The following is a 24,731-nucleotide window of genomic DNA, read 5'->3' on the forward strand; positions in this document are numbered from 1 at the left end:
AGCAATATACGACAAAATTTTTTTCAATTTTTGCGGTCGTATAAAAATTTATGAAAATTGTTAAAAAATTACTATAAAGGGCAATAACTCCTTAGGGGTCAACTGACAATTTTGGTCATGTTGACTTATTTGTAGATCTTACTTTGCTGAACATAAATGCTGTTTACAGTTTATCTCTATCTATAATAATATTCAAGATAATAACCAAAAACTGCAAAATTTCCTTAAAATTACTAATTTGGGGGCAGCAACTCAACAACGGGTTGTCCGAATTGTCTGAAAATTTCAGGGCAGATTACAGATCTTGACCTAATTGACAATTACCCTAGTCATATTTGCTCTAAATGCTTTGGTTTCAGAGTTTTAAGCCAAAATCTACATTTTACCCCTATGTTCTATTTTTAGCCATGGCGGCCATCTTGGTTGGTTGGCAGGGTCACGCCACACATTTTTAAACTAGATACCCCAATGATGATTGTGCCCAAGTTTGGTTAAATTTGGCCCAGTAGTTTCAGAGGAGAAGATTTTTGTAAAAGTTTACGGACTACGGACGCCAAGTGATGAAGAAAGCTCACTTGACCTTTCAGGTCAGGTGAGCTAAAAAAAGTATGTATAACTGTGATTTTCAACAATTTTCAAAGTTGTAAACCCTTAATTTTGGCAAAAATTAGCGTAGCTGAACGTAACTTAAACTTGATCTGTAACTCATCATGAGTAACTCACATACCAAAAATCAGCCCATTATCTGAAAGCGTTTAGAAAAAAAGTCTGTATAACTATGATTTTCAACAATTGATCAAAGTCCAAAGCCCGTAATTTCGGCAAAAATTAGCAGAGCGGAACAATACATAAAACTTGATCTGTAACTCATCATGGTTAACTCACATACCAAAAATCAGCCGAATATCTGAAAGAGTTTAGAAAAAAAGTCTGTATAACTGTGATTTTCAACAATTTATCAAAGTCCAAAGCCTGTAATTTCAACAAAAATTATCGGAAAACGTAACTTAAACTTGATCTGTAACTCATCATGGTTAACTCACATACCAAAAATCAGCCCAATATCTGAAGGCGTTTAGAAAAAAACTCTGTATAATGGTTTGTTGCGGAATGACGGAATGACGGAATTTCGGAATTACAGAATTTCGGAATTACAGAATTACGGACAAGGGTAAAACTATATGGCACCGACAACTTCGTTGCGGGGCCATAAAAAGACTCATTTTGCGGAGTTATCTCCCCTTCCAATGTTAATTTTCATAGGAAATTAAAAATGCTGATTTTGAGTTTTCCTCAAGTTAGATTTTATGGGACTTTTTCTGTGTATATTAAGGGTTTAATGCTATAGATTAGAACTAAAACATTTTCTGTTGCAACTAGTTTAAGGTTAAAACTTAGTTTGACAGGACTATTACAGTTCTGTTGATTTCAATAAAGGTTGAATTTACATTGAAAGGAAAATCCATCACAACAGAAATGACTTTGAGGTATGAGTTTTGCTCATTATTGATGGCCATACTGTGACCTAAAAGTGCTCACTATCAAGTTATTTCAACTCTGGTGGATAATTATTTAATTGGCAATCATACTACATCTCCTTTTTGATTGATACATGTACCAGTAAGCTTATACAATGAAGTGAGAACTATGGAGCTGGATAACTTATTCAAAATAGGTAGTACCAGTACTTACTTCATGAGAAAAATCCTTAACAACGTAACTTGTCTGATATAAGCTGTCAATACTTAGTGGGGGACCCTCTGGGGATTTATCTGAGTATTCTTCTTTATATAAAGCTTTTGACACTAATCCTCCTTCTGGTACATCACACTGAAAAATCAAATAAATTTTATTTATATACTTCAAAGAAAACAAGTAACTTTGTGTGTGTAATATTGAGATGAAGAACAGCAATAAAAGCGCTGTTCCTTTGGTTTTTGTATTTTTTGCTGTGCACGTATTGACTTTGTGTTATGGATGGATACCCTATATCCTTTCTCTTCTATTGTGTTGTCTGAATGAAATATCAATATTTCAGTTTGTCACCTAACCATATATTTACAGCAGGGGCAAAATAGAGAAAAGTGGATGATTATTTAAATATAAAACCTAATAAAATAATTCTGTTTGCTTATTGCTTATCAAGGGTGATAAAGACAAGAGAGATGCTTAGAAAATATTACACATGATCTGACATTAGCAAGCTCAATATTTAATTAGACAATATGTTGAAAATCCCTTATTGACTATTACACCACCCTACCAGGAGTAGGGTTGGGCATCCATTAACATTTTTAACCCTGTCACATTCTGTATGTATGTGCCTGTCCCAAGTCAGGAGCCTGTAATTCAGGGATTGTCGTTTGTTGCTGTGTTATATATTTGTTTTTCTTTCATTTTTTTTGTACATAAAGTATGGCATTTGTTTTCTCGTTTGATTTGTTTTACATTTGAGATTTCTGGGCCTTTTTTTGCTGACTATGCGGTATGGTTTTTGCAGGCTGTACAGTGACCTATACTTGTTAATTTCTATGTTGTTTGCTTCCTTGTGAAGACTTGTCTCATTGGCTATCTTCGTTTATATATATTGTTAATGTCAATCTATATTTGGACTTACATAGCAATTGCCATCAAGAAAATCAGGTATATATTTTTTATCAATGAATTCAATCAATCCTCCAGCTCCTTGATAATCTTTCCCGCCATAAATCATAAATTACTGTCTTGTATTTTCATCGATAAATGGACTTATTAATGTCCACAATACAGGAAACACTCTTGGTGCTCTAACTATCAATAATTTGTTCATTGTTTCTGGATAATTTGCTTCTACAACTTCAATGATGCGTAGCAATGTTCTGAATCCTGGTCGCCACAGATGTCGCATGCTCAAACCTTCCAAATCAACAATACAGGTACATCCTCTGAAAACAATAAAACTTTTGAATTATTGTTTGTTATCTTAAAATAAAATGAAATTGAAATAAACTGTATAAAACTTCTTGGGACAGCTCCAGCTAATTATATCTAAATCATTATCTGGTCTATTTCTGGTTTTTATTTTAGAACCAGATGCTCCGCAGGGCGCAGCTTTATACGACCGCAGAGGTTGAACCCTGAACGGTTGGGGCAAGTATGGACACAACATTCAAGCTGGATTCAGCTCCAAATTTGGATTGTGATTAAATAGTTGACACAGCATAGGTTTCTGACACAGAATGAATGTGGTCTAATGAACTTAAAAAATTTTTTTTGCCTTTGAGCAATTCACTATGCTGTTGAATATTAATCCTCTCAAAAAAATGTTTGAAGAAATTTTCTTTTTATTTATGAAATCTGAAATGAAAAAAAATGACCCCCCAATTTTTTTTCACATCTCCCTTTCCCTTATTTCAAAACTGATCTCAATTCAAATTTCTAATGAAGTTTGCAACAATAACTACTCATTTAAATACATCATAAAATATTAAAATGTAAAAAAGTGCTTGTTATCACTGAATTGTAAAGATTGTTTTAATCTATCAGTTGGTAGTAAAAGTGAATATACATTGTATATTGTATAAAACAATGATTTAAGTTGATTCAACTACTTTTCTGGACAAAGAAAGATAACTCCAATTGAAATCCAATTGGAATTTCTTGCTATTGCACAATATTGTACAATTAGATATTTCTTGCTATTGTGCAATACTGTGCAATTGAAAATATTTGCTATTGCACAATACTGTGCAATTGAAGATTTCCTGCTATTGCACAAAACTGTGCAATTGAAGATTTCTTGCTATTACTGAATACTGTGCAATTGAAAATTTCTTGCTATTGCACAATACTTAATATAACAATTTTGGATCCTGATTTGGACCAACTTGAAAACTGGGCCCATAATCAAAAATCTAAGTACATGTTTAGATTCAGCATATCAAAGAGGCCCAAGAATTCAATTTTTGTTAAAATCAAACTTAGTTTAATTTTGGACACTTTGGACGTTAATGTAGACCAATTTTAAAACGGGACCAAAAATTAAGAATCTACATACACAGTTAGATTTGGCATATCAAAGAACCCCAATTATTCAATTTTTGATGAAATCAAACAAAGTTTAATTTTGGACCCCGATTTGGACCAACTTGAAAACTGGGCCCATAATCAAAAATCTAAGTACATGTTTAGATTCAGCATATCAAAGAGGCCCAAGAATTCAATTTTTGTTAAAATCAAACTTAGGTTTAATTTTGGACCCTTTGGACGTTAATGTAGACCAATTTTAAAACGGGACCAAAAATTAAGAATCTACATACACAGTTAGATTTGGCATATCATAGAACCCCAATTATTCAATTTTTGATGAAATCAAACAAAGTTTAATTTTGGACCCCGATTTGGACCAACTTGAAAACTGGGCCAATAATAAAAAATCTAAGTACATTTTTAGATTCAGCATATCAAAGAACCCCAAGGATTCAATTTTTGTTAAAATCAAACTAAGTTTAATTTTGGACCCTTTGGACCTTAATGTAGACCAATTTGAAAACGGGACCAAAAATTAAGAATCTACATACACAGTTAGATTCGACATATCAAAGAACCCCAATTATTCAATTTTTGATGAAATCAAACAAAGTTTAAATCTGGACCCTTTGGGCCCTTTATTCCTAAACTTTTGGGACCAAAACTCCCAAAATCAATATCAACCTTCCTTTTGTGGTCATAAACATTGTGTCTAAATACATTGTGTCTAAATTTCATTGATTTCTATTTACTTAAACTAAAGTTATTGTGCGAAAACCAAGAATAATGCTTATTTGGGCCCTTTTTTGGCCCCTAATTCCTAAACTGTTGGAACCAAAACTCCCAAAATCAATCCCAACCTTTCTTTTGTGGTCATAAATCTTGTGTCAAAATTTCATAGATTTCTATTTACTTAAACTTAAGTTATTGTGCGAAAACCAAGAAAATGCTTATTTGGACCCTTTTTGGCCCCTAATTCCTAAAATGTTGGGACCAAAACTCCCAAAATCAATCCCAACCTTCCTTTTGTGGTCATAAACCTTGTGTTAAAATTTCATAGATTTCTATTCACTTTTACTAAAGTTAGAGTGCGAAAACTAAAAGTATTCGGACGACGACGACGCAGACGACGACGCCAACGTGATAGCAATATACGACGAAAATTTTTTCAAATTTTGCGGTCGTATAAAAAAACTTTGTGGTTCTCTCATATAGTTTTGTGAGACTAACATTGTACAAAATTTAAAGCAGATACAATTAATAATAGTAAGAGTTACAATAACAAGGTGTTTTTCTTCTAGATGCTAACCTACGTCTAGTATTATTTTAATCATTAACCATTGAAATATTTACAATGGCAAATTGTGTATAAAACATGTTTAACATTATGTTCTTTCCCAAGTCAGAAGCCTATTACTCAGGGGTTGTTGTGTGTTGCAGTATATATCATATTTGTTTTTTAGTTTGTAAATATATCAGGCAGTTGGTTTTCTCATTTAAAATGTTTACATTTGTCATTGCTTATTGAAGGTGTTATGGTGACCTAAAGATGCAAACTTCTACATAATTTGTTCTCTGGTGGCAACCATACCAAATCTTTTTCTTTTTACATGATACTACTTACGAGATAGGATATCCAGTGATTTGTGTCGCCTGATCACATCTCCTCAAACCCTCTTCATTCACACTCAAAACCTACAAATAATAACTTATACTAAATCTTTTCATATCTATTAACAGAGTTCTCGTTAAGACACGTATACGCAGTGCAGTGTTACGCAATAAATTGTTCTGTTTTCTGTTGATATTAACAAGTATGGTTATCTTATTTGGATGAAATATGTTATAAAAATTTCCAAACAAAAATTAAAATTCGTTTTTTAATTATCAGAAAAAGGAATCCACTAAAAGCCTCTTCATTTTCACACAAAACCTACAAATATTATCTTATACTATTCTTTTCATATCTATTATTATCTTAAGAACCTCTTAAGTAATGATGGTGTGCACTGAGAACAACCTATTGCATTATAACACCTTGTAAAATTTACAAGTGCAGTGTTATGCAATAAATTGTTTCTGTTTTCTATTCATGTTTAATTATATAAAAGTTTGATAATCTTATTTGGTTGAAATATGTCACAAATTTCCAAAACAAAATTAGTTTTTGTTTTTATATTATCAGAAAAAGGAATCTGCTAAAAGCCTCTTCATTTAAACACAAAACCAGCAAATAACACTTTATACTAAATCTTTTCAAATCTATTATTATATCAAGAATGTTTTTTATATAACAAAGTGCACTGAGAACAACACTTTGCACTTAAACTCCTGTAACATACAAGTACTTTAAGAACATACTAAATCTTTTCAAATCTATTATTATATCAAGAATGTTTTTTATATAACAAAGTGCACTGAGAACAACACTTTGCACTTAAACTCCTGTAACATACAAGTACTTTAAGAACAAGTGCAGTCTTATGTAAGAAGGTTTTTGTTCTCTTGATGTGAACATGTAAGATTTAAGTTGGATGAAGAATATAAAGAATTTCCAAACAATAATTATTCCTTGTGTTTATATCATCAGAAAAAAAAAGCTCCTCAGAACCTCTTCATTTACTTGCAAAACCTACCAATAATAAAATTATACTTAGTCTTTTCATATTTATTTTAATATCAAGAAAGTTTTAAGTAATAATCATGTGTACTAAGAACAATACCTTGCACTTACTCTGTAACATACAACAAGTACTTAAGAACAAGTGCATTTATATTATTATGTAATATGTTTTTTTTTTCTCTTGATGTGAACATGTCAGATTTAAGTTGGTTGAAAAATATCACAAATTTCCAAACAGAAAATATTTCTTGTGTTTATATCATCAGACGAAAGAATCTCCTCAAACCCTCTTCCTTTACTTGCAAAACCAACCAATAATAACTTAATAACTCTTAGAAACTCTTTTTGTATAAATTATTATATCAAGCAAGTCTTATGTAATTATCATGTCCACTGAGAACAACACTTTGTACTAACTTTTTAACATACAAGTATTTTATGAACAACTGCAGCGATATTTAATCAGTTTTTTTTTCTCTCTTGATTTGAACATTTAAGATTTAAATTGGTTGAAGTATATAACAAACTTTCAAACAAAATTTTTTTCTTGTGTTTATATCATCAGAAAAAAGAATCTCCTCAAAGTCCTTCATTTACTTCCAAACTCTACCAATAATAATGCATTCTGAATCTTTTTATATCTATTAATGTAACAATAAACGAGAACCTCTTATGTAATAATAAAGTGCACTGAGAACAACACTTTGCACTAAACTCCTGTAACATATAAGTACTTTCAGAACAAGTGCAGTCTTATGTAATAAGTTTTTTTCTTGTGATGTTAACATGTAAGTTTTTATGTTTGTTGAAGTATATAACAAATTTCCAAACACATTTTTTCTTGTGTTTATATTATCAGAAAAAAGAATCTCCTCAAAGTCATTTACTCCCAAAATCTACCAAAAGTAACTCATACTAAATGTTTTCGTATCTATTAGTATATGAATAAACAATTTTAAAGCGTCTGACGCAATAATCATATGCACTAAGAACAACACTTTGCACTAACTTAAGTTGGTTGAAGTATATAACCAATTTCAAACAAAAATTATTTCCTGTGCTTATATCATCAGACAAAAGAAGCTCCTCAAAACCTTTTCATTTACTTGCAAAACCTACCAATAATAATCCATTTTAAATCTTTTTGTATCTATTATTATATCAAGAACGTATTATGTTATAATCGTGTTCACTAAGAACAACATTTTGCACTTACTGTAACCATGGTAACATACAAGTACTTTCAGATCAAGTGAAGTGTTATGTAATAAGTTGTTTATGTTTCTCCTGATGTGAACATGCATGATAATTTTGTTTGGTTGAAACATATTGCAAATTCATAAAATTAAATTAATACTTGTGTGTATATCATTAGAAAACGAAAGCGTTTCACTATAAACATATAACCAAAAATAAATCAGTGACAATTCTTCTTCTATCGTCACCATCTTGATTCAAACCTATTACAGCATGATAGCACATTAATTTCTTGAAAAAATAAGTTTGATAAAAAAAATAGCAAAAAATTCTAGGTGACGAATAATTATTACATAACGCTGTACCTACATTCAATAGTAAGGAGATATTTAAATATTATTACAATTCATATCTTTGTATTGTGTAATGAAATTTTAAACTGAGTATTCTTTACTGACATAAGCCATCAATTTTCCTGCTCATTTACTGTTTTAATGATCTTTTCATGGAATATTAATACAAAATTCTGTTCATGTAAAAGTTTTGATATCCTATTACTGTAAATTGATGTGATTATGAGCTTTTGATTTATCATCAACAACTTGACACTTCAAATTTACATTGAAAAGAAACTTGAATAAAAATACACACATTACCCCTTAAACTGTCTTAAAATATCTGATTTGTTTGTACATGTATGATTTAGAAAATTTATCAATAAGAAACTTGTGCAATTGACAATGCATAAAAAGACTGTGACTAATGTGTGTATGCAGTTGCTTTGAAAAATCACTTAACTATAATGTGTTTGATCTTTCACACTAAAAAGTTTATTGTTAACTTTGGGTTCCTGCACAAGCTAAACTGGACACTTAGCACCTGAAACAATGAAGAATAATGTAAAAATAAACAGGTTTTTTCTCTCTTGATTTGAACATTTTTAAGATTTAAATTGGTTGAAGTATATAACAAACTTTCAAACAATTTTTTTTTCTTGTGTTTATATCATCAGAAAAAAGAATCTCCTCAAAGTCCTTCATTTACTTCCAAAATCTACCAATAATAATGCATTCTGAATCTTTTTATATCTATTAATGTAACAATAAACGAGAACCTCTTATGTAATAACAAAGTGCACTGAGAACAACACTTTGCACTAAACTCCTGTAACATATAAGTACTTTCAGAACAAGTGCAGTCTTATGTAATAAGTTTTTTTCTTGTGATGTGAACATGTAAGTTTTTATGTTTGTTGAAGTATATAACAAATTTCCAAACAAATTTTTTTCTTGTGTTTATATTATCAGAAAAAAGAATCTCCTCAAAGTCATTTACTCCCAAAATCTACCAAAAGTAACTCATACTAAATGTTTTCGTATCTATTAGTATATGAATAAACAATTTTAAAGCGTCTGACGCAATAATCATATGCACTAAGAACAACACTTTGCACTAACTTAAGTTGGTTGAAGTATATAACCAATTTCAAACAAAAATTATTTCCTGTGCTTATATCATCAGACAAAAGAAGCTCCTCAAAAGCTTTTCATTTACTTGCAAAACCTACCAATAATAATCCATTTTAAAACTTTTTGTATCTATTATTATATCAAGAACGTATTATGTTATAATCGTGTTCACTAAGAACAACATTTTGCACTAACTGTAACCATGGTAACATACAAGTACTTTCAGATCAAGTGAAGTGTTATACTTGTAATAAGTTGTTTATGTTTCTCCTGATGTGAACATGTATGATTATTTTGTTTGGTTGAAACATATTGCAAATTCATAAAATTAAATTAATACTTGTGTGTATATCATTAGAAAACGAGAGCGTTTCACTATAAACATATAACCACAAATAAATCAGTGACAATTCTTTTTCTATTGTCACCAACTTGATTCAAACCTATTACAGCATGATAGCACATTAATTTCTTGAAAAAATAAGTTTGATAAAAAAAATAGCAAAAAATTCTAGGTGACGAATAATTATTACATAACACTGTACCTACATTCAATAGTAAGGAGATATTTAAATATTATTACAATTCATATCTTTGTATTGTGTAATGAAATTTTAAACTGAGTATTCTTTACTGACATAAGCCATCAATTTTCCTGCTCATTTACTGTTTTAATGATCTTTTCATGGAATATTAATACAAAATTCTGTTCATGTAAAAGTTTTGATATCCTATTACTGTAAATTGCTGTGATTATGAGCTTTTGATTTATCATCAACAACTTGACACTTCAAATTTTCATTGAAAAGGAACTTGAATAAAAACACCCACATTACCCCTTAAACTGTCTTAAAATATCTGATTTGTTTGTACATGTATGATTTAGAAAATTTTATCAATAAGAAACTTGTGCAATTGACAATGCATAAAAAGACTGTGACTAATGTGTGTATGCAGTTGCTTTGAAAAATCACTTAACTATAATGTGTTTGATCTTTCACACTAAAAAGTTTATTGTTAACTTTGGTTTCCTGCACAAGCTAAACTGGACACTTAGCACCTGAAACAATGAAGAATAATGTATAAATAAACAGAGCCCCCTTATGTTGCTTCATTTATGTTTATTGCACTCCTAGCTGTTGCCATGATGACCCTCCTTTTCCAAACTCATGGATCTGCAACTGATAAACACCATCAAACAAACAAACCAACTATCAAATAATCAAACTAATTTGTTACTGAAGTTGACATTGTACTTACATGTTTTAAGTAAAATACCCAATTTTACTATCCATACTAAGAAACAAAGTATGGATAGTAAATTTGGGTATTTTCTCTGGGTCGTTTAAATCACTCGAAACTAGGTGAGACATGCACAGAAGTGATAGATATGTATTATAAATATAGAAAATTGAATATTTTAATCAGCAAAAAAAAAATCAAAAAAAATAATCTGTATCATACACCCAAGCGCCTGTGGGTCAAATATGTCAATTTCGAATTGTAACACATTGTTGTCATTGTGAAAGTATTAGTAAAAAAATGTGTATCATATTTTAGTGTTTGAAAGTGTCCCAAGTAAATGAAATACATTAAATGCGTATACCAATTTGATAAAATTCATTTTTCTGCCGTAGTCAATATACGCATGTGTAAACTAATTTTATTGGATAATAAAGTATTGTTTCTTTACAAAGCTAAAGAAGCACGTCATATTAGAATAACATATAAAACTGTTGGACAAGCAATTAACTGAGTTCTTTAATATTCTGCGATGTAGTTTTTTGTGACTTCGTTGAAATTTAAGTTTTCAAAGAAAAACATAATTTTGCTGTGAAAGAAGAACCAATCAAATCAGACTATAATTAAGAGGAGATTTGTTTGTTTTTGTGTTGTGGTGTTTTGCTACTATCACAGGTAAAGGGGCGGGTTGTGTGCAAGATAGCATGTGCAACCCTGCCACTTTCTGCATAAGCCTGTCCCAAGTCAGTAGCCTGTTATTCAAAGGTTGTTTTTGTTACTGTCTGACATCTATAATTTCTATTTTTTATTTTGTACACATATCAATCCATTAATTCTTGTTGACATTGTTTTACAATTGCCTTTTCTGGCATTTTTATAGCTGCTGTGTGTTATGGATTTTGCTCATTTTTTAAGGTCCCATAATGATCTATATTGCTACCATTTATATAATTTGGTCTCTGGTAGCTAAGTTGAATAAGGGATACAAAATATTTCGGCAGTTATTATTTTGGCCGATTCAAAACTTTATCAATACCTTTGCATGTGCCATTTAAATTGGCGGAATTTATTTTGGCAATTTTGTTCTATCCGCGAAAATAAGCGAAAATTTGCACCCTGCGAAAATAACCTGCTATACGGTATCTCATCAGCATTGATTTCATAACACATCTTCTAACGGTTATTTCCCCTACCTTTATCACAGTAATGCCAGCCTCCTGTATAGTACTGGTCTATAACTTCACTAGCTTGATATGATTCTAATAAACCGTCAACATTGTGCAGCTTTCTCCAAGCCATGGAATGAACAAGCATCTCTCTTGCTCTTTCTCTGTGGAAATCTCTGGCACGTAGAAAACGTAAAATATGGGCATCTTTAGGAATCTGCAAAACACAGAAAGACTGTACTGATATTTGACTAAATGAAAATATTTTTTTACATACACAAATTTACAGTTTCAGACGATATCTAAGGTATTGCATAAAAGAAGCAGAATAGGTTTATACAGCTACTAGATTTATTGATTGTTGGTTGCTTAATGTCCAATGGCAAATATATATCATGCATGTTTTAAAAAAAACTACAGCCAATTTTTATTCTACTCCCCCTCCAAAAAAGGGTAAGCAATTTTCTGAGCTTCATTTTTTGGGGTCACATTTACCTTTCCTTTATGAGTAGTCTGAAGAAGTTGGCGTAGTTGAACAAGACTATTCTCTTGTACTGGAGTTAGGTTACCAAGGAAACGTTCAATATAAACATCTTCTAGTTTCCCACCAGCAAGATCTGGAGAATGAGCACCTGTAAAGAAAAGATACTGAAAGTTTATTGCATAAAAATAGATGGTAAAAAAATTATTACTTCAAGTCAATCACATAAAAAAGTGTTATATGCAGTTTCCATAACTTCAATGCTTGGTGAACAAAATATAAAATGGCACTTGTCTTTAAAGAACTGGTCTATTCCGTAACTTAATTTTAGTCATATGAGAGTTCAGTGCAAAGAAGTTGATATTGTCAGTCAAATTGTGAAGTTAAAAGAGTATGTTTACAGGAGATTTCATTTGAAGCCAACTTTGTGTTTTCCGCAGACATTATTTGGGGTGATTAAAATGACTTAACTGGAGAGCATAAATAAGAAAATTTATTTTTGCATGATGGTGGGTACAAATTAATTCATAGTGGGTTCATATCAACATGCATAAATAATGGATGGAAAACAAGGGTTTACTGATCCCACTGGGCATTCAACTTGGGTGAACTAATAGCAATATGGGCTTTCTCATTGTCAAAGGCTGTACAGTTGTTTATCTTTCCCTTCATCCACCTCATTTGGACTATGGCAAATATTTGTCTCATTGGCAATCATATCTCATTTGAACTTTGGTGGATATAGTTATCAAAGGAACCAGGATTATAATTTAGTACGCCAGACGCGCGTTTCGTCTACATAAGACTCATCAGTGACCCTCATATCAAAATATTTATAAAGCCAAACTAGTAAAAAGTTGAAGAGCATTGAGGATCCAAAATTTGTCTCATTGGCAATCATACCACATCTCCTTATTTTTAAATCAGTGACTTTCACAAAGGATAAAAATTTCAAAATCTGTCAATTTTGAATTTCATCTTGACCAAAGGGCATATATCTTTAAATGACTCCTACTATCATAGCTACCAAATCATCCTGATACAGGAATCATTAGCTTTTACAAAAAGCTTGACAAATGATGTGCACTATATTCATCTTTCATAACAAATTGTACTTAAGTATACTGTGTATAATATCATTAACACGTTAAAGATTTTTCAACACCTAAAATGTGAAAAAAAATCCAATGCAGACGTCGCTAATGAAACCAAATGCCAAATTATCACTACAAATTATCGACATTTACTTTTAATTAACACCGAGATATTTCGGAAAATGTCATAACAAGTTCTAAACTCCTCAGATTTCAAATAATCAAATTCTCTATTGACAAAATTAATTACTGAAATTGTTCTGATTTCAAATAGAGGCTTCTTCAGATGATCAAGTTACAAAAGAGTCAATGGATTCTATGTTACTGTCTGGTATAGATCTGGCTAGAATTAATCAAATATTGCTTATATATATGATGTATCAAGTCTACTTCTATAAATCAAAGTTTTTATGAAAGATATTAGTTACAAGTAAGAATGGAAATGGGGAATATGACAAAGAGACAACAACTTGACCAAAGAGCCGAAGGCCACCAATGGGTCTTCAACGCTGCGAGAAAATCCCACACCTGGAGGTGGTCCTCAGCTGGCCCCTAGTCTTGTATGATTTTCTTAATTTTGGTTTCTTTTATATATTTCGCAGTTGAGTATGATGTTCATACTCACTGAACTAGTACACATTATTGTTTAGGGGCCAGCTGGAGAACACTTCTGGGTACAGGATTTTCTCACTGTATTGAAGATCCATTGGTGGCCTTCGACTGTTGTTAGCCCTTTGGTCAGATTATTTTCTCTTTGACTATTCCCCATTTTGCAAATATATTTGACAGAAGATCAGAGTATCATCTGAATACACCACCACTTCACAACAAGTTAATTTGTTAGTGAACATTTTAGGAAACGAATGTTTTTATCCAAATTTGTAACAAAAAATATCATCCACAAAAATTCATGAAACCAAATATAATATTTTCTTACCTTCAAAAACTGGAGATTTCTCATGCATGGTGGCAGCAGTGGCTCCTAAGACTAGACTCTATTTTCTTACTTTCAGAAACAGGAGACTTCTCATGCATGGTGGTAGCATTGGCTCCTAAGACTAGACTCTATTTTCTTACCTTCAGAAACAGGAGATTTCTCATGCATGGTGGCAGCAGTGGCTCCTAAGACTATACTCTATTTTCTTACCTTCAGAAACAGGAGATTTCTCATGCATGGTGACAGCAGTGGCTGCTAAGACTAGACTCTATTTTCTTACCTTCAGAAACAGAAGATTTCTCATGCATGGTGGCAGCAGTGGCTCCTAAGACTAGACTCTATTTTCTTACCTTCAGAAACAGGAGATTTCTCATGCATGGTGGCAGCAGTGGCTCCTAAGACTAGACTCTATTTTCTTACCTTCAGAAACAGGAGATTTCTCATGCATGGTGGCAACAGTGGCTCCTAAGACTAGACTATTTTCTTACCTACAGAAACAGGAGATTTCTCATGCATGGTGGCAGCAGTGGCTCCTAAGACTAGACTAGATTGGCTGCTATTGCTGTGTTGACTGTTAGACCGACTCCTTAGACCACTGTCCTGTGAGGGTGTGTCCTCAATTTTAGGGGTCCAAGGTTTTATAAAAGATGTTCCTTCTGTTATAAGTTCCTGAATGTAGTACTCTATTACTTCTTTACCCTAAAATAAACAGATGTGATGCCTTTTTAAGAAAAATTGCTTTAGGCAGTGAAAATACAAATCTAGAAGAGAAATCATAACTAGGGAACATTTTCTGTTTCAATTACAAAACGTTCTACTTCTTTCATAACATATAAAAACAGATAAAAGATATCAATTATGATAACAATAAAGTTAAACAATGTTTATTACGTTCAAATTCACTTCAGTAACCAGTTTTAACTATGAATGAAGTTGGTGCAAAACTAACTACCTTTTTCTATTAGGTTACGTCTTCTCATATCTAAATTGATTGATTGGTGTTAATTGCCACTTTCAGTACTAATGTGCTATTTCATGGTAGCCCTTTTTATTGGTGGAGGAAACTGTAGTGTGACGAGAATCTACGAACTTCCTAGACAATTAAGATTGGGGGAGGTGAGTGGCACATGACACCTGTGGGAGTTAAACTCACAACCTCATTGAGGACAGGCTTGTGATACAATAGTTTGACAACCACTCAGCCACCAAGGCCATTTCCATTTCTAAATGGCCTCAGCACAATGATTAGAAAAATTATACACATGTATCAAATTTGCATAGATAAAATAAATACCCGTAATCAGTTTATGTCTTTTTCTTTTCTTAACAGAGCAATTTGTATTAATAACAGTGGAACAGTTGACCGTTATGGAATAACCGTTTCACAAATTAATGATATCGGATATGTTCCTTACGTCGTAACTACTCCCCTTCCCTTTCATGAATGTGACCTACCGAATTAGACTATTTACCGGATTTTTTATCACATAAGCAACACGACGGGTGCCACATGTGGAGCAGGATCTCCTTACCCTTCTGGAGCACCTGAGATCACCCTAAGTTTTTGGTGGGGTTCGTGTTGTTTATTCTTTAGTTTTCTATGTTGTGTCATGTGTACTATTGTTTGTCTGTTTTCTTTTTCATGGCCCAAAAAATATACAAAGAAACTTATGTAAAATCTATAATTCTGTATACAGTTTAAACATGCTTCAACAATATTAAAGAAAGAATTACATAATTTTTTTTAACAATAAGTATGACCATGCATTAAAAGCTTTTGTTTTCAAAGTTAATTCAGTAATTTATGTTGGCTTTATGTGTGCATTTAAAACTTCTAGCTCAAAATATATATAAAGGTTCCATTTGCCAAAAACTTGTACATGAAAGAATTTGTAAGGAAGTTTATGATATTTTTGTGTGTCCCAAGTCAAGAACCTCCTGATTTTGTTAGTCTTTGTGTGTTTTTTAAATTTTGGTTAATTCATATGTTTTTGAATTAAGTGTCAATTTGTCTGAACTAGTATGGAGCAGCTGAAGCTCTTGTGCTGTTTTCTGCTCTTAGGGCGGGTTTTTGTCTCTTTGACACATTCATTGTTTCCATTCTCTATTCTTTTCACATTATTATTGGTGATTTTTGTCATATTAATTATCAGAATGAGTTTATTCTAAGCAAAGTTAAAATCCTCCTACAGTCTAACCAAACCTTTGACAACTGATATAAAAACAAGAATGTGTCCCCAGTACATGGATGCCCCATTCGCACTATCATTTTCTATGTTCAGTAGACCGTGAAATTGGGGGGAAATCTCTAATTTGGCATTAAAATTAGAAAGATCATATCATAGGGAACATGTGTACTAAGTTTCAAGTTGATTTGACTTCAACTTCATTCAAAATACCATGACCAAAAACTTCAACCAAAACTTTAACTTGAAGCGGGACAGACGAAGGAACGGACGGATGGACGGAAGGACGAACTGACGCACAGGCCAGAAAACATAATGCCCATTATGTGAGGATATTATGTGAAGCCAGTAAATACAAACTTAGGTTAAGATGTGCTAATTTGCTTTGAAAGTGTAATTATTTCCTTCTCCAATAGTAAATTTTAAATTTTACTTCAAAACTCCAACTTTTGTAAACTTTCATTTTCAAACACCATTCATTTTGTCCCTCCAAAATGTCGACTTTATTATTGTATAGGGTTACAGATATTGATCTGATATCGATACTAAATTAGCCTTTGGTTAATTTGTGCTGCCAAGGTCAAAGTTTTTTAATTGTAAACAATTAATTTGAAGGTCATAGGTTGACAATTGTAACAGACAGAGTTATTAGTTAATTTTTAGCTCCCTTTGGTAAAACTCTAAATTTCATATTTGATGTATTTCATGGTTAATTAATTTACATGAAGCTTATTAAGGATATATTTGTTAAATTACATACCTTTTGCTATTTTAATTCATTCATTAAAGATATTTATTTATATTGTAAAGTTTAATACTTGCATCGTTGCAAATTCTTTGGTTACCTTCTGTGAGAAATTTATATATTTTATATAACTAGTTTAAGATTCTTAATTTGAATCCTGTGAGGACTGATATTCAGTCCAATGAAGGAAAGCCAAGCTTTCTAACCAAGTATCCATTAGGTTATTGCATTTGCTACATGCCTCCTTAGTATGGTAAATTGAAGTCATACTGAATGCTCCATGTCTACACTTTTGGCTTACATAATAAAAGTTGTACTTTATTGATTAAATTATATATTGTTTTTAGTTTTTGGTTTTCATTTACTTAGATATATTATAGCGCATCACTTTGGCATCAGTCGTTTTCCGCACACGTCAGTTTACAAACTAGAATTAGCTGTGGTCCGCATCCCCGAATCTTAGGCAGAATTGTTCCTGCTACATTTGGAAGTGCGGGTGGGGTGCGGAGTTATAAAGCAACTTTTTCTGGTTTGTAACTGATCAAAATTATACTAAGAAATGGAGCAGACATTTGAGTCAATGTTTGGTGCCACTGGATATGACAGTCCAAATCAGAGCAGTTTTGAATAGTTGTTTCTGGGGTATTTTATTTTCATAGTTTGGTTTATTTTGTAAATGTTTATTCAGTTATGATTAGGTTTGAAGAAAACCCTTGTTTGTTTGATGGTATCAGCATTGATATTACAGATTATTTTGTTCATTTTGAGACAGTTTCTCTTTGGAATCAGTGGAATGAATTTGAGATGGCATGTCAGTTGATAATGAATTTGAGAGGTGATGCTCAAACTACTTTACGTTTCTTAAAGAGGCCACAGTTATACGATTATGACTGCTTGAAAAATGTTCTCATTCAGAGGTTCAATCCTAAGGAGAGGGTGGCATATTTTAAATTCCAACTGCGAGTTTGCAGTTTGAAGAAAAATGAAACGATTTCTGATTTTGGTCAGCGTTTTAAGATACTAGCTCACAAGGCTTATCCTGATAATTTTTCCGATTTGGATTCGTATTTTACTGACTTATAATATTTACATTATGTTTGAATATTGAGATGGCTAAATTTGTCACATTTAAGCACCCTCATAATTTAGATGAGGCTTTATCACTTGCCATTGAATATGAAGCTGTTCATTTTTCTGGTGATTCAGAGACTACTGATGAGACAGAAAGTTTAGATTGTTGTAAAACAGTTCATAACAGTTTTGAAACTTTAATTAGTATATTGAGGAGGCGATTGAGATCACGTAGGAAACATAAACCTAAGAGATGTTTTAAATGTCACCAGTCAGGTCATGTCAGGTCTAAGTGTTCAAATATGTCTATCAAAGTTCATGCTAGAGATGAAAGGTCTGCAGATAGTCAAGTAAACCTCTCAGAAATAGGCGGGATGTTGAGGAATGATCATTGTAGTTCAGATTGTGTTACCTTTGTTTAATATGGTTGTTTTTACATTGTGTTGTAAATATATAGTTATACTTTATATTTATTTCAATATACTCAGAGGTGTCACACGCCTCAATTTTGGCTGTTTGGGTTTTTTTCAAAGGGAGGGATTGCGCACATCCCAACTTGTTTTATTTTTCATTTTCAATACTGGCTTGAATTATGGCTGATCCTCTGTGTAGTTTGAAGTGTAGACTGTTAGCTAGTATTAAGTAGGAATTGGTTTGTTTTATGAGTTGTTGCTCGTTTGTCTGGATTGTAATCTCTAGCTAAATATTCAGTATTTAGGGAGTTTATGACAGTCCGACTTCTTGACTTTTGTCATGGCAGAAACCTATAGAGTGAACGTTAAGCATGAAGTTAGGAACACTTCTAGCTCATACAGATAGATCTGATCCATTATTTAGAAACCTGCACAAAAGATGGACATCGTCCATTTTATTTTGAGAACCTTGCTATAAAGTTTGGGCAACGTCCAACTTTATTTTGAGAACCTTGCATACAGATGGACCCGATCCATCTCCGGTGGCACAACGTCTGTGTTACCGTTATCAACAACGTTGGATTGCAGTAATAGAACCCGGTGGTACACGTCAAATGTGCCACTGTGAGATCAACATTGGTGGACATTGCCTGGTATAAATTTTCATGTTGGATTTTTACATTAGCTGTGCCGTTACCGTATATGCCGTACCACTGATTCTGAAGCCTATACTTACCAAGAAGACCTCAAGTCCCGTCCGCCAAAAGATGTACCTGATTCCGATGTGTGTTTGGGTATGCGTTAAACAGTGACATTCATTTAAAAGGGATATATTAATGTATTTGAAAGACATTTAATCTGACGACGTTAGTTATCAAATGTTATTCCATATACATTTGTTTTCGAAGGGAGGAGGAGGGTAGCAGATTAGTGAAGTGGTCTACATTGAACAGATTGAACTGTCTCGGAATTTGGATTTGACTTATATATATTTGATTTAATGTTTACATGACTGTCGAAACTTGCGTTTTTAGTGCAGCAGATACATCAATTTGATAGATATTTTAGTGTGAAGACTTTATTGATGAAATTTTTCGTTTGTCTTAGGGGGGAGGAATGTAACAGACAGAGTTATTAGTTAATTTTTAGCTCCCTTTGGTAAAACTCTAAATTTCATATTTGATGTATTTCATTGTTAATTAATTTACATGAAGCTTATTAAGGATATATTTGTTAAATTACATAGCTTTTGCTATTTTAATTCATTGATTAAAGATATTTATTTATATTGTAAAGTTTAATACTTGCATCGTTGCAAATTCTTTGGTTACCTTCTGTGAGAAATTTATATATTTTATATAACTAGTTTTAGATTCTTAATTTGAATCCTGTGAGGACTGATATTCAGTCCAATTAAGGAAAGCCAAGCTTTCCAACCAAGTATCCATTAGGTTATTGCATTTGCTACATGCCTCCTTAGTATGGTAAATTGAAATCATACTGAATGCTCCATTTCTACACTTTTGGCTTACATAATAAAAGTTGTACTTTATTGATTAAATTATATATTGTTTTCAGTTTTTGGTTTTCATTTACTTAGATATATTATAGCGCATCACTTTGGCATCAGTCGTTTTCCGCACACATCAGTTTACAAACTAGAATTAGCTGTGGTCCGCATCCCCGAATCTTAGGCAGAATTGTTCCTGCTACACAATGTTAATCATTGTAATAAAGACCACAATGGCTACGTCAATCCCGAGGCACTCAGATATTTTATAATCAATAACAACGATGTGATCACGAATGACATGTTAGCATTAATGTGCGGAAATTTAGCTAGTTACGGTCATATATGCCAAATTAGATAATGAAGCAGAACACTAATCTTCCGGTTTTTGAAGCTACCGTAATGGAATTTTAATAAATAGCATTTATATAATGTGTATGCTGTCACCTTCTTCAGACGACATCTAAATGTAATTTCCTGAGATTAGTAACATGTATACGGTATCCCAATTATAATAAGAAGACATATTTCTTCCACGACCTTGTCTCATCATTTGACACGTATATCTTTAGTAAATAATATCTTGGATTGAATTCGCAACATTTTTTTCAGGAAATATTGTCATTACAAAAATCATTCATTTATAGAAAATTTGTTACATAACGGAATAAGAAAAGGGAAGAAGAAAGTACACAGATCTAAAAGTCCAGCTGTTAAAATAGATTTGTAATACAACTTATCAAAATCAGTTATCTATGTCTTTAATTATTTCAATTATAGAATTTGTGTCTCTGTGTCCCAGGGTTAATTGTGTTTTTTTTGTAAAATAATCCTTCCACAAAGTTCCCTGTCAATGCCAATGAATCCCTTACATACAACTACTTATGCAATCTGAGCAGGAACTACAGCAATTGATTGCACAAAAGTGACTGATTAATGTCCCAAACTGTGCAGCAATATATGCAATTGATCATTTGTACATGTGTAACTTAAAATATTCCTTATTGCCATTGGTGATCATATCATTCTTAAACATTTCACACAAAAAAGATCTTCACTCTAAAAAAATAGAACAAGACTCTTTTTTAAGTATTACTCTAATTCTAAGCAGTTTTTTCTTTTTCTGCCCTGTAAATTCTATTTATCCATATTTAATGAACATGTGGTTCCTTTGAATTCATTATTTGTTCATTTGATCAAAATTCTATATTGATGCAAAATTTTATGACTTGCCTCTGATTTTCCAACTGATACGTCACAAAAAAAGAGACTATATATAATGACGTTATACATAGAAAGAACAATTTATTTGCAAATCATTGGAAATAAGGATTTAGTTTGTCTGCATATTGTCTAAAAATCATAAAGAAACAAATTCTAACTACCAAATCTCTTGCTTTACAATATTTCTCCTTTCTTTACAGTTTAATTTTAAATAATTATCTTTGAGCCTCACATATTATATTTCAAAATTTAAATGTCTCAAGTGGAGAAATGTTGTATCATGCTCAATGCAGAGAATCTATATATATACCAAATGATAAAGCCATATACATTAAATTTCAATTATCATTCTTATCTCGTTCTCTTAATATGGAGATGGTAGATAAATTTCGTTGATTTTCACTCGTATGACACTATTATTGAAAGAAAGATTTTAAAATATGGAATTTTCTACATTTTATTATTTAAAAAAAAACTAGAGACTCTAAAGAGCCTGTGTCGCTCACCTTGGTCTATGTGAATATTAAACAAAGGAAGCAGATGGATTCATGACAAAATTGTGTTTTGGTGACGGTGATGTGTTTGTACATTTTACTTTACTAAACAGTCTTGCTGCTTACAATTATCTCTATCTATAATGAACTTGGTCCAGTAGTTTCAGTGGAAAATGTTAATAAAAATTTACAAATTTTATGAAAATTTTTAAAAATTGACTGTAAAGGACAATAACTCCTTAAGGGGTCAATTGACCATTTCGGTTATGTTGACTTATTTGTAAATCTTACTTTGCTCATGATCGTCGCTGTTGGTTTGAACAAAATACTTCTCTGAACCAAACTTGGCCACAATCACCAAAAGAGTTATTAATAGCTTAGAAAATGTGTCCAATTCCCGCTGCTAAGCAACATGGCCGATATTGCTGCAAAAAGAACAAAGTGGTGAAATGCAAGTTTTGTCTTTTACCTTGAAAACCGCTGTAAAAAGAGAAAATCTATAAGGAGCATGCATGTTCAGAATGATTAGATATACCTTCTGTCTGTACCAGACACAAGTTGTTTCCTTTTTCCTTTTTCCTTTTTCGATATTCAAATTTTGATAAATATTACAAGTCCAAACTAAATTTTTTTTCCCCTCAAAATTTTTTTTCACAAACGTTTTTTTCCTCAAATTTTTTTTTCGTTAAATTTTTTTTTTTCAAATTTTTTTTCCTCAAATTTTTTTTTCGTTAAATTTTTTTTGTTCAAATTTTTTTTTCCTTAAAAATATTTTTTTTCAAATTTTTTTTCACAAATTTTTTTTTCCTCAAAATTTTTTTTTCCTCAAATTTTTTTTTCTCAAAAAATTTTTTCCTCAAATTTTTTTTCCTCCAAAATTTTTTTCCTCAAATTTTTTTCCTCATTTTTTTCGATTCGTTTTGAGGGAAATAAAAATTCATATTTTTCAAAATTTGAATATCGAAAAAGGAAAAAGGAAATAACTTGTGTCTGGTTCTGTCCGTTAGCATCAAAAAGTCACACGACTTCTAATAGAATGTATTGACCTGAAATTACAAATTTTATCATTTCTTAAAAATATTTTTTGTTTATTATCTAAAAAAATATAATAAATAGGGGAAACCTCAAGCACATCATGAACATCAATTAAACAAGGTCTACAAATAATCCAACATGTTCGAAATCGTCAACCGACTTATGATTGGAATAATTGCCGATAATTAAATTTCCCTTAATATGTGAAAATCCATTACAGATAGATAGAAACTAATTTTTAATTAAATAAGCAGAAATGATAAAAAAAAAAAAACAACCAAGAACTTCTAATAAGATTGTCTAAGAAACCCTTATTGAAGTTATTGTCCTTTAAGTACGTATTGATTTCAACCAGTCTAAACTGATAACATTTAATTAATGCTAAATTCTGTTTGAATTTTATGTTCTTAATGTTTAGCAAGGAAATCCAAAGTTCGCTGGAAAGTGCTTCATTATAGGCGGGAATTTGATAGTACCTTAAACAACTCTACAGCTGATGATTTCTCGTTATTATAAGCATAGGCAGATCCAGGAGGGGGCCCTGGGGGGCGCGGGCCCCCCCTTTCGTGAGAAAAATTTGGTTGATTATATAGGAAATCATTGAAGCATGACTGGAGCGGGCCCCCTCTTAGGTCAGTCAGCGGGCCCCCCTTAGGAAAAGTTCTGGATCCGCCACTGATTAGTCTTAAACCAACCCACAAGTAATCCTGTCTTTCAATTCAAATTTGTTAACCATACAAAGCAGTGTGAGTTGACTATACTGTGGATTCAATTATTTTTGTTGGTACCAATTTTCGTGTACGTAGGAAAACTTGCATGTTCGTGGACAATTATTTTTTTAAATTTTTTATACACAAACGAGTATGAAAACGAGTCAAAACAAGTTTAAAATGAAAAAGGTTCACTTGAACATGTTGAAAATAGTTAACCTTTTGGAAAAAAAATAATCTTTTATTTACCTGAAAGTAAAAAAAAAAAGAAGTTTTACCTATACTTTAATCTGTAATGTATGTTAACCGATATTTTTGAAGAAAAAGATATCTGCTTTTGCAGTCAAAGATTTTGTTCAACGTACAATCGCAAAACAGCCCATATTTATGTAGCTGAAGTATTCTACTTTCCAATAAATAGCTAAAAATTTATATTTTTAAATATTTAGCTATTTATTGGAAAGTAGAATACTTCAGCTACATAAATATGGGCTGTTTTGACAATACACTGCACACATATCGTGTACTAGCATCATTAAGTCATGCTTAATTACTGAAATTCGCTCATCAGAAGACAAAACAGAAAGCAATGAGAGAACAAAATTATGTGTCCACACTTGTTATTCAAAAACTAAAAATGTAATTGTTTATATATTTTTTTAAATGAAATTATGTAATCAAGGAAGTTGTAATGTGCAACATGTTGGGAAAGGACATTAAACTTAACTCAACTAAGGTATACAAAGTCTTTGTTAACATTGTCTACTGAATTTATTTGGTATAAGCGAACAGTTTGGAGCAAGCAATATGCACTCAAAAATGTTGGTATATTTGATGTTCTTCATGTTTGATGGTATATTTGATGTTCTTCATGTTTGAAATTTCTGCAGGTAAGACATTAGTTTAAATTTTTTTCATTTCAAAAGAACAATTTGTTTGTGAAACATATGTCTATACAAATAATCAATGTGTGATTTGTTCGATCTCAGTTCTTCGTTGATCGAAATTCAATTATGATGTCAATTTATTTTGATTTACCAATATTTTGCTATTGTTCCCATGTCCGATGACATCACATATCTTTAACTATTTGTTTTTGGCAGTTCATTGAACTTGTTGAAAGGTA

The 24,731-nt window shown here is 31.7% G+C and overlaps 1 pseudogene; it reads right to left on the bottom strand.

Moving 5' to 3' along the window:
* Positions 1-16,474, bottom strand: part of LOC139490092 (SEC14-like protein 5) — a 28,328-nt pseudogene extending 11,854 nt beyond the window's left edge.
* Between the last annotated feature and the right edge of the window lie 8,257 nt (positions 16,475-24,731).

This window comes from Mytilus edulis, chromosome 9 (genome assembly GCF_963676685.1).
Source record: "Mytilus edulis chromosome 9, xbMytEdul2.2, whole genome shotgun sequence".
In the NCBI taxonomy this organism is placed as follows: Eukaryota; Metazoa; Mollusca; class Bivalvia; order Mytilida; family Mytilidae; genus Mytilus; species Mytilus edulis.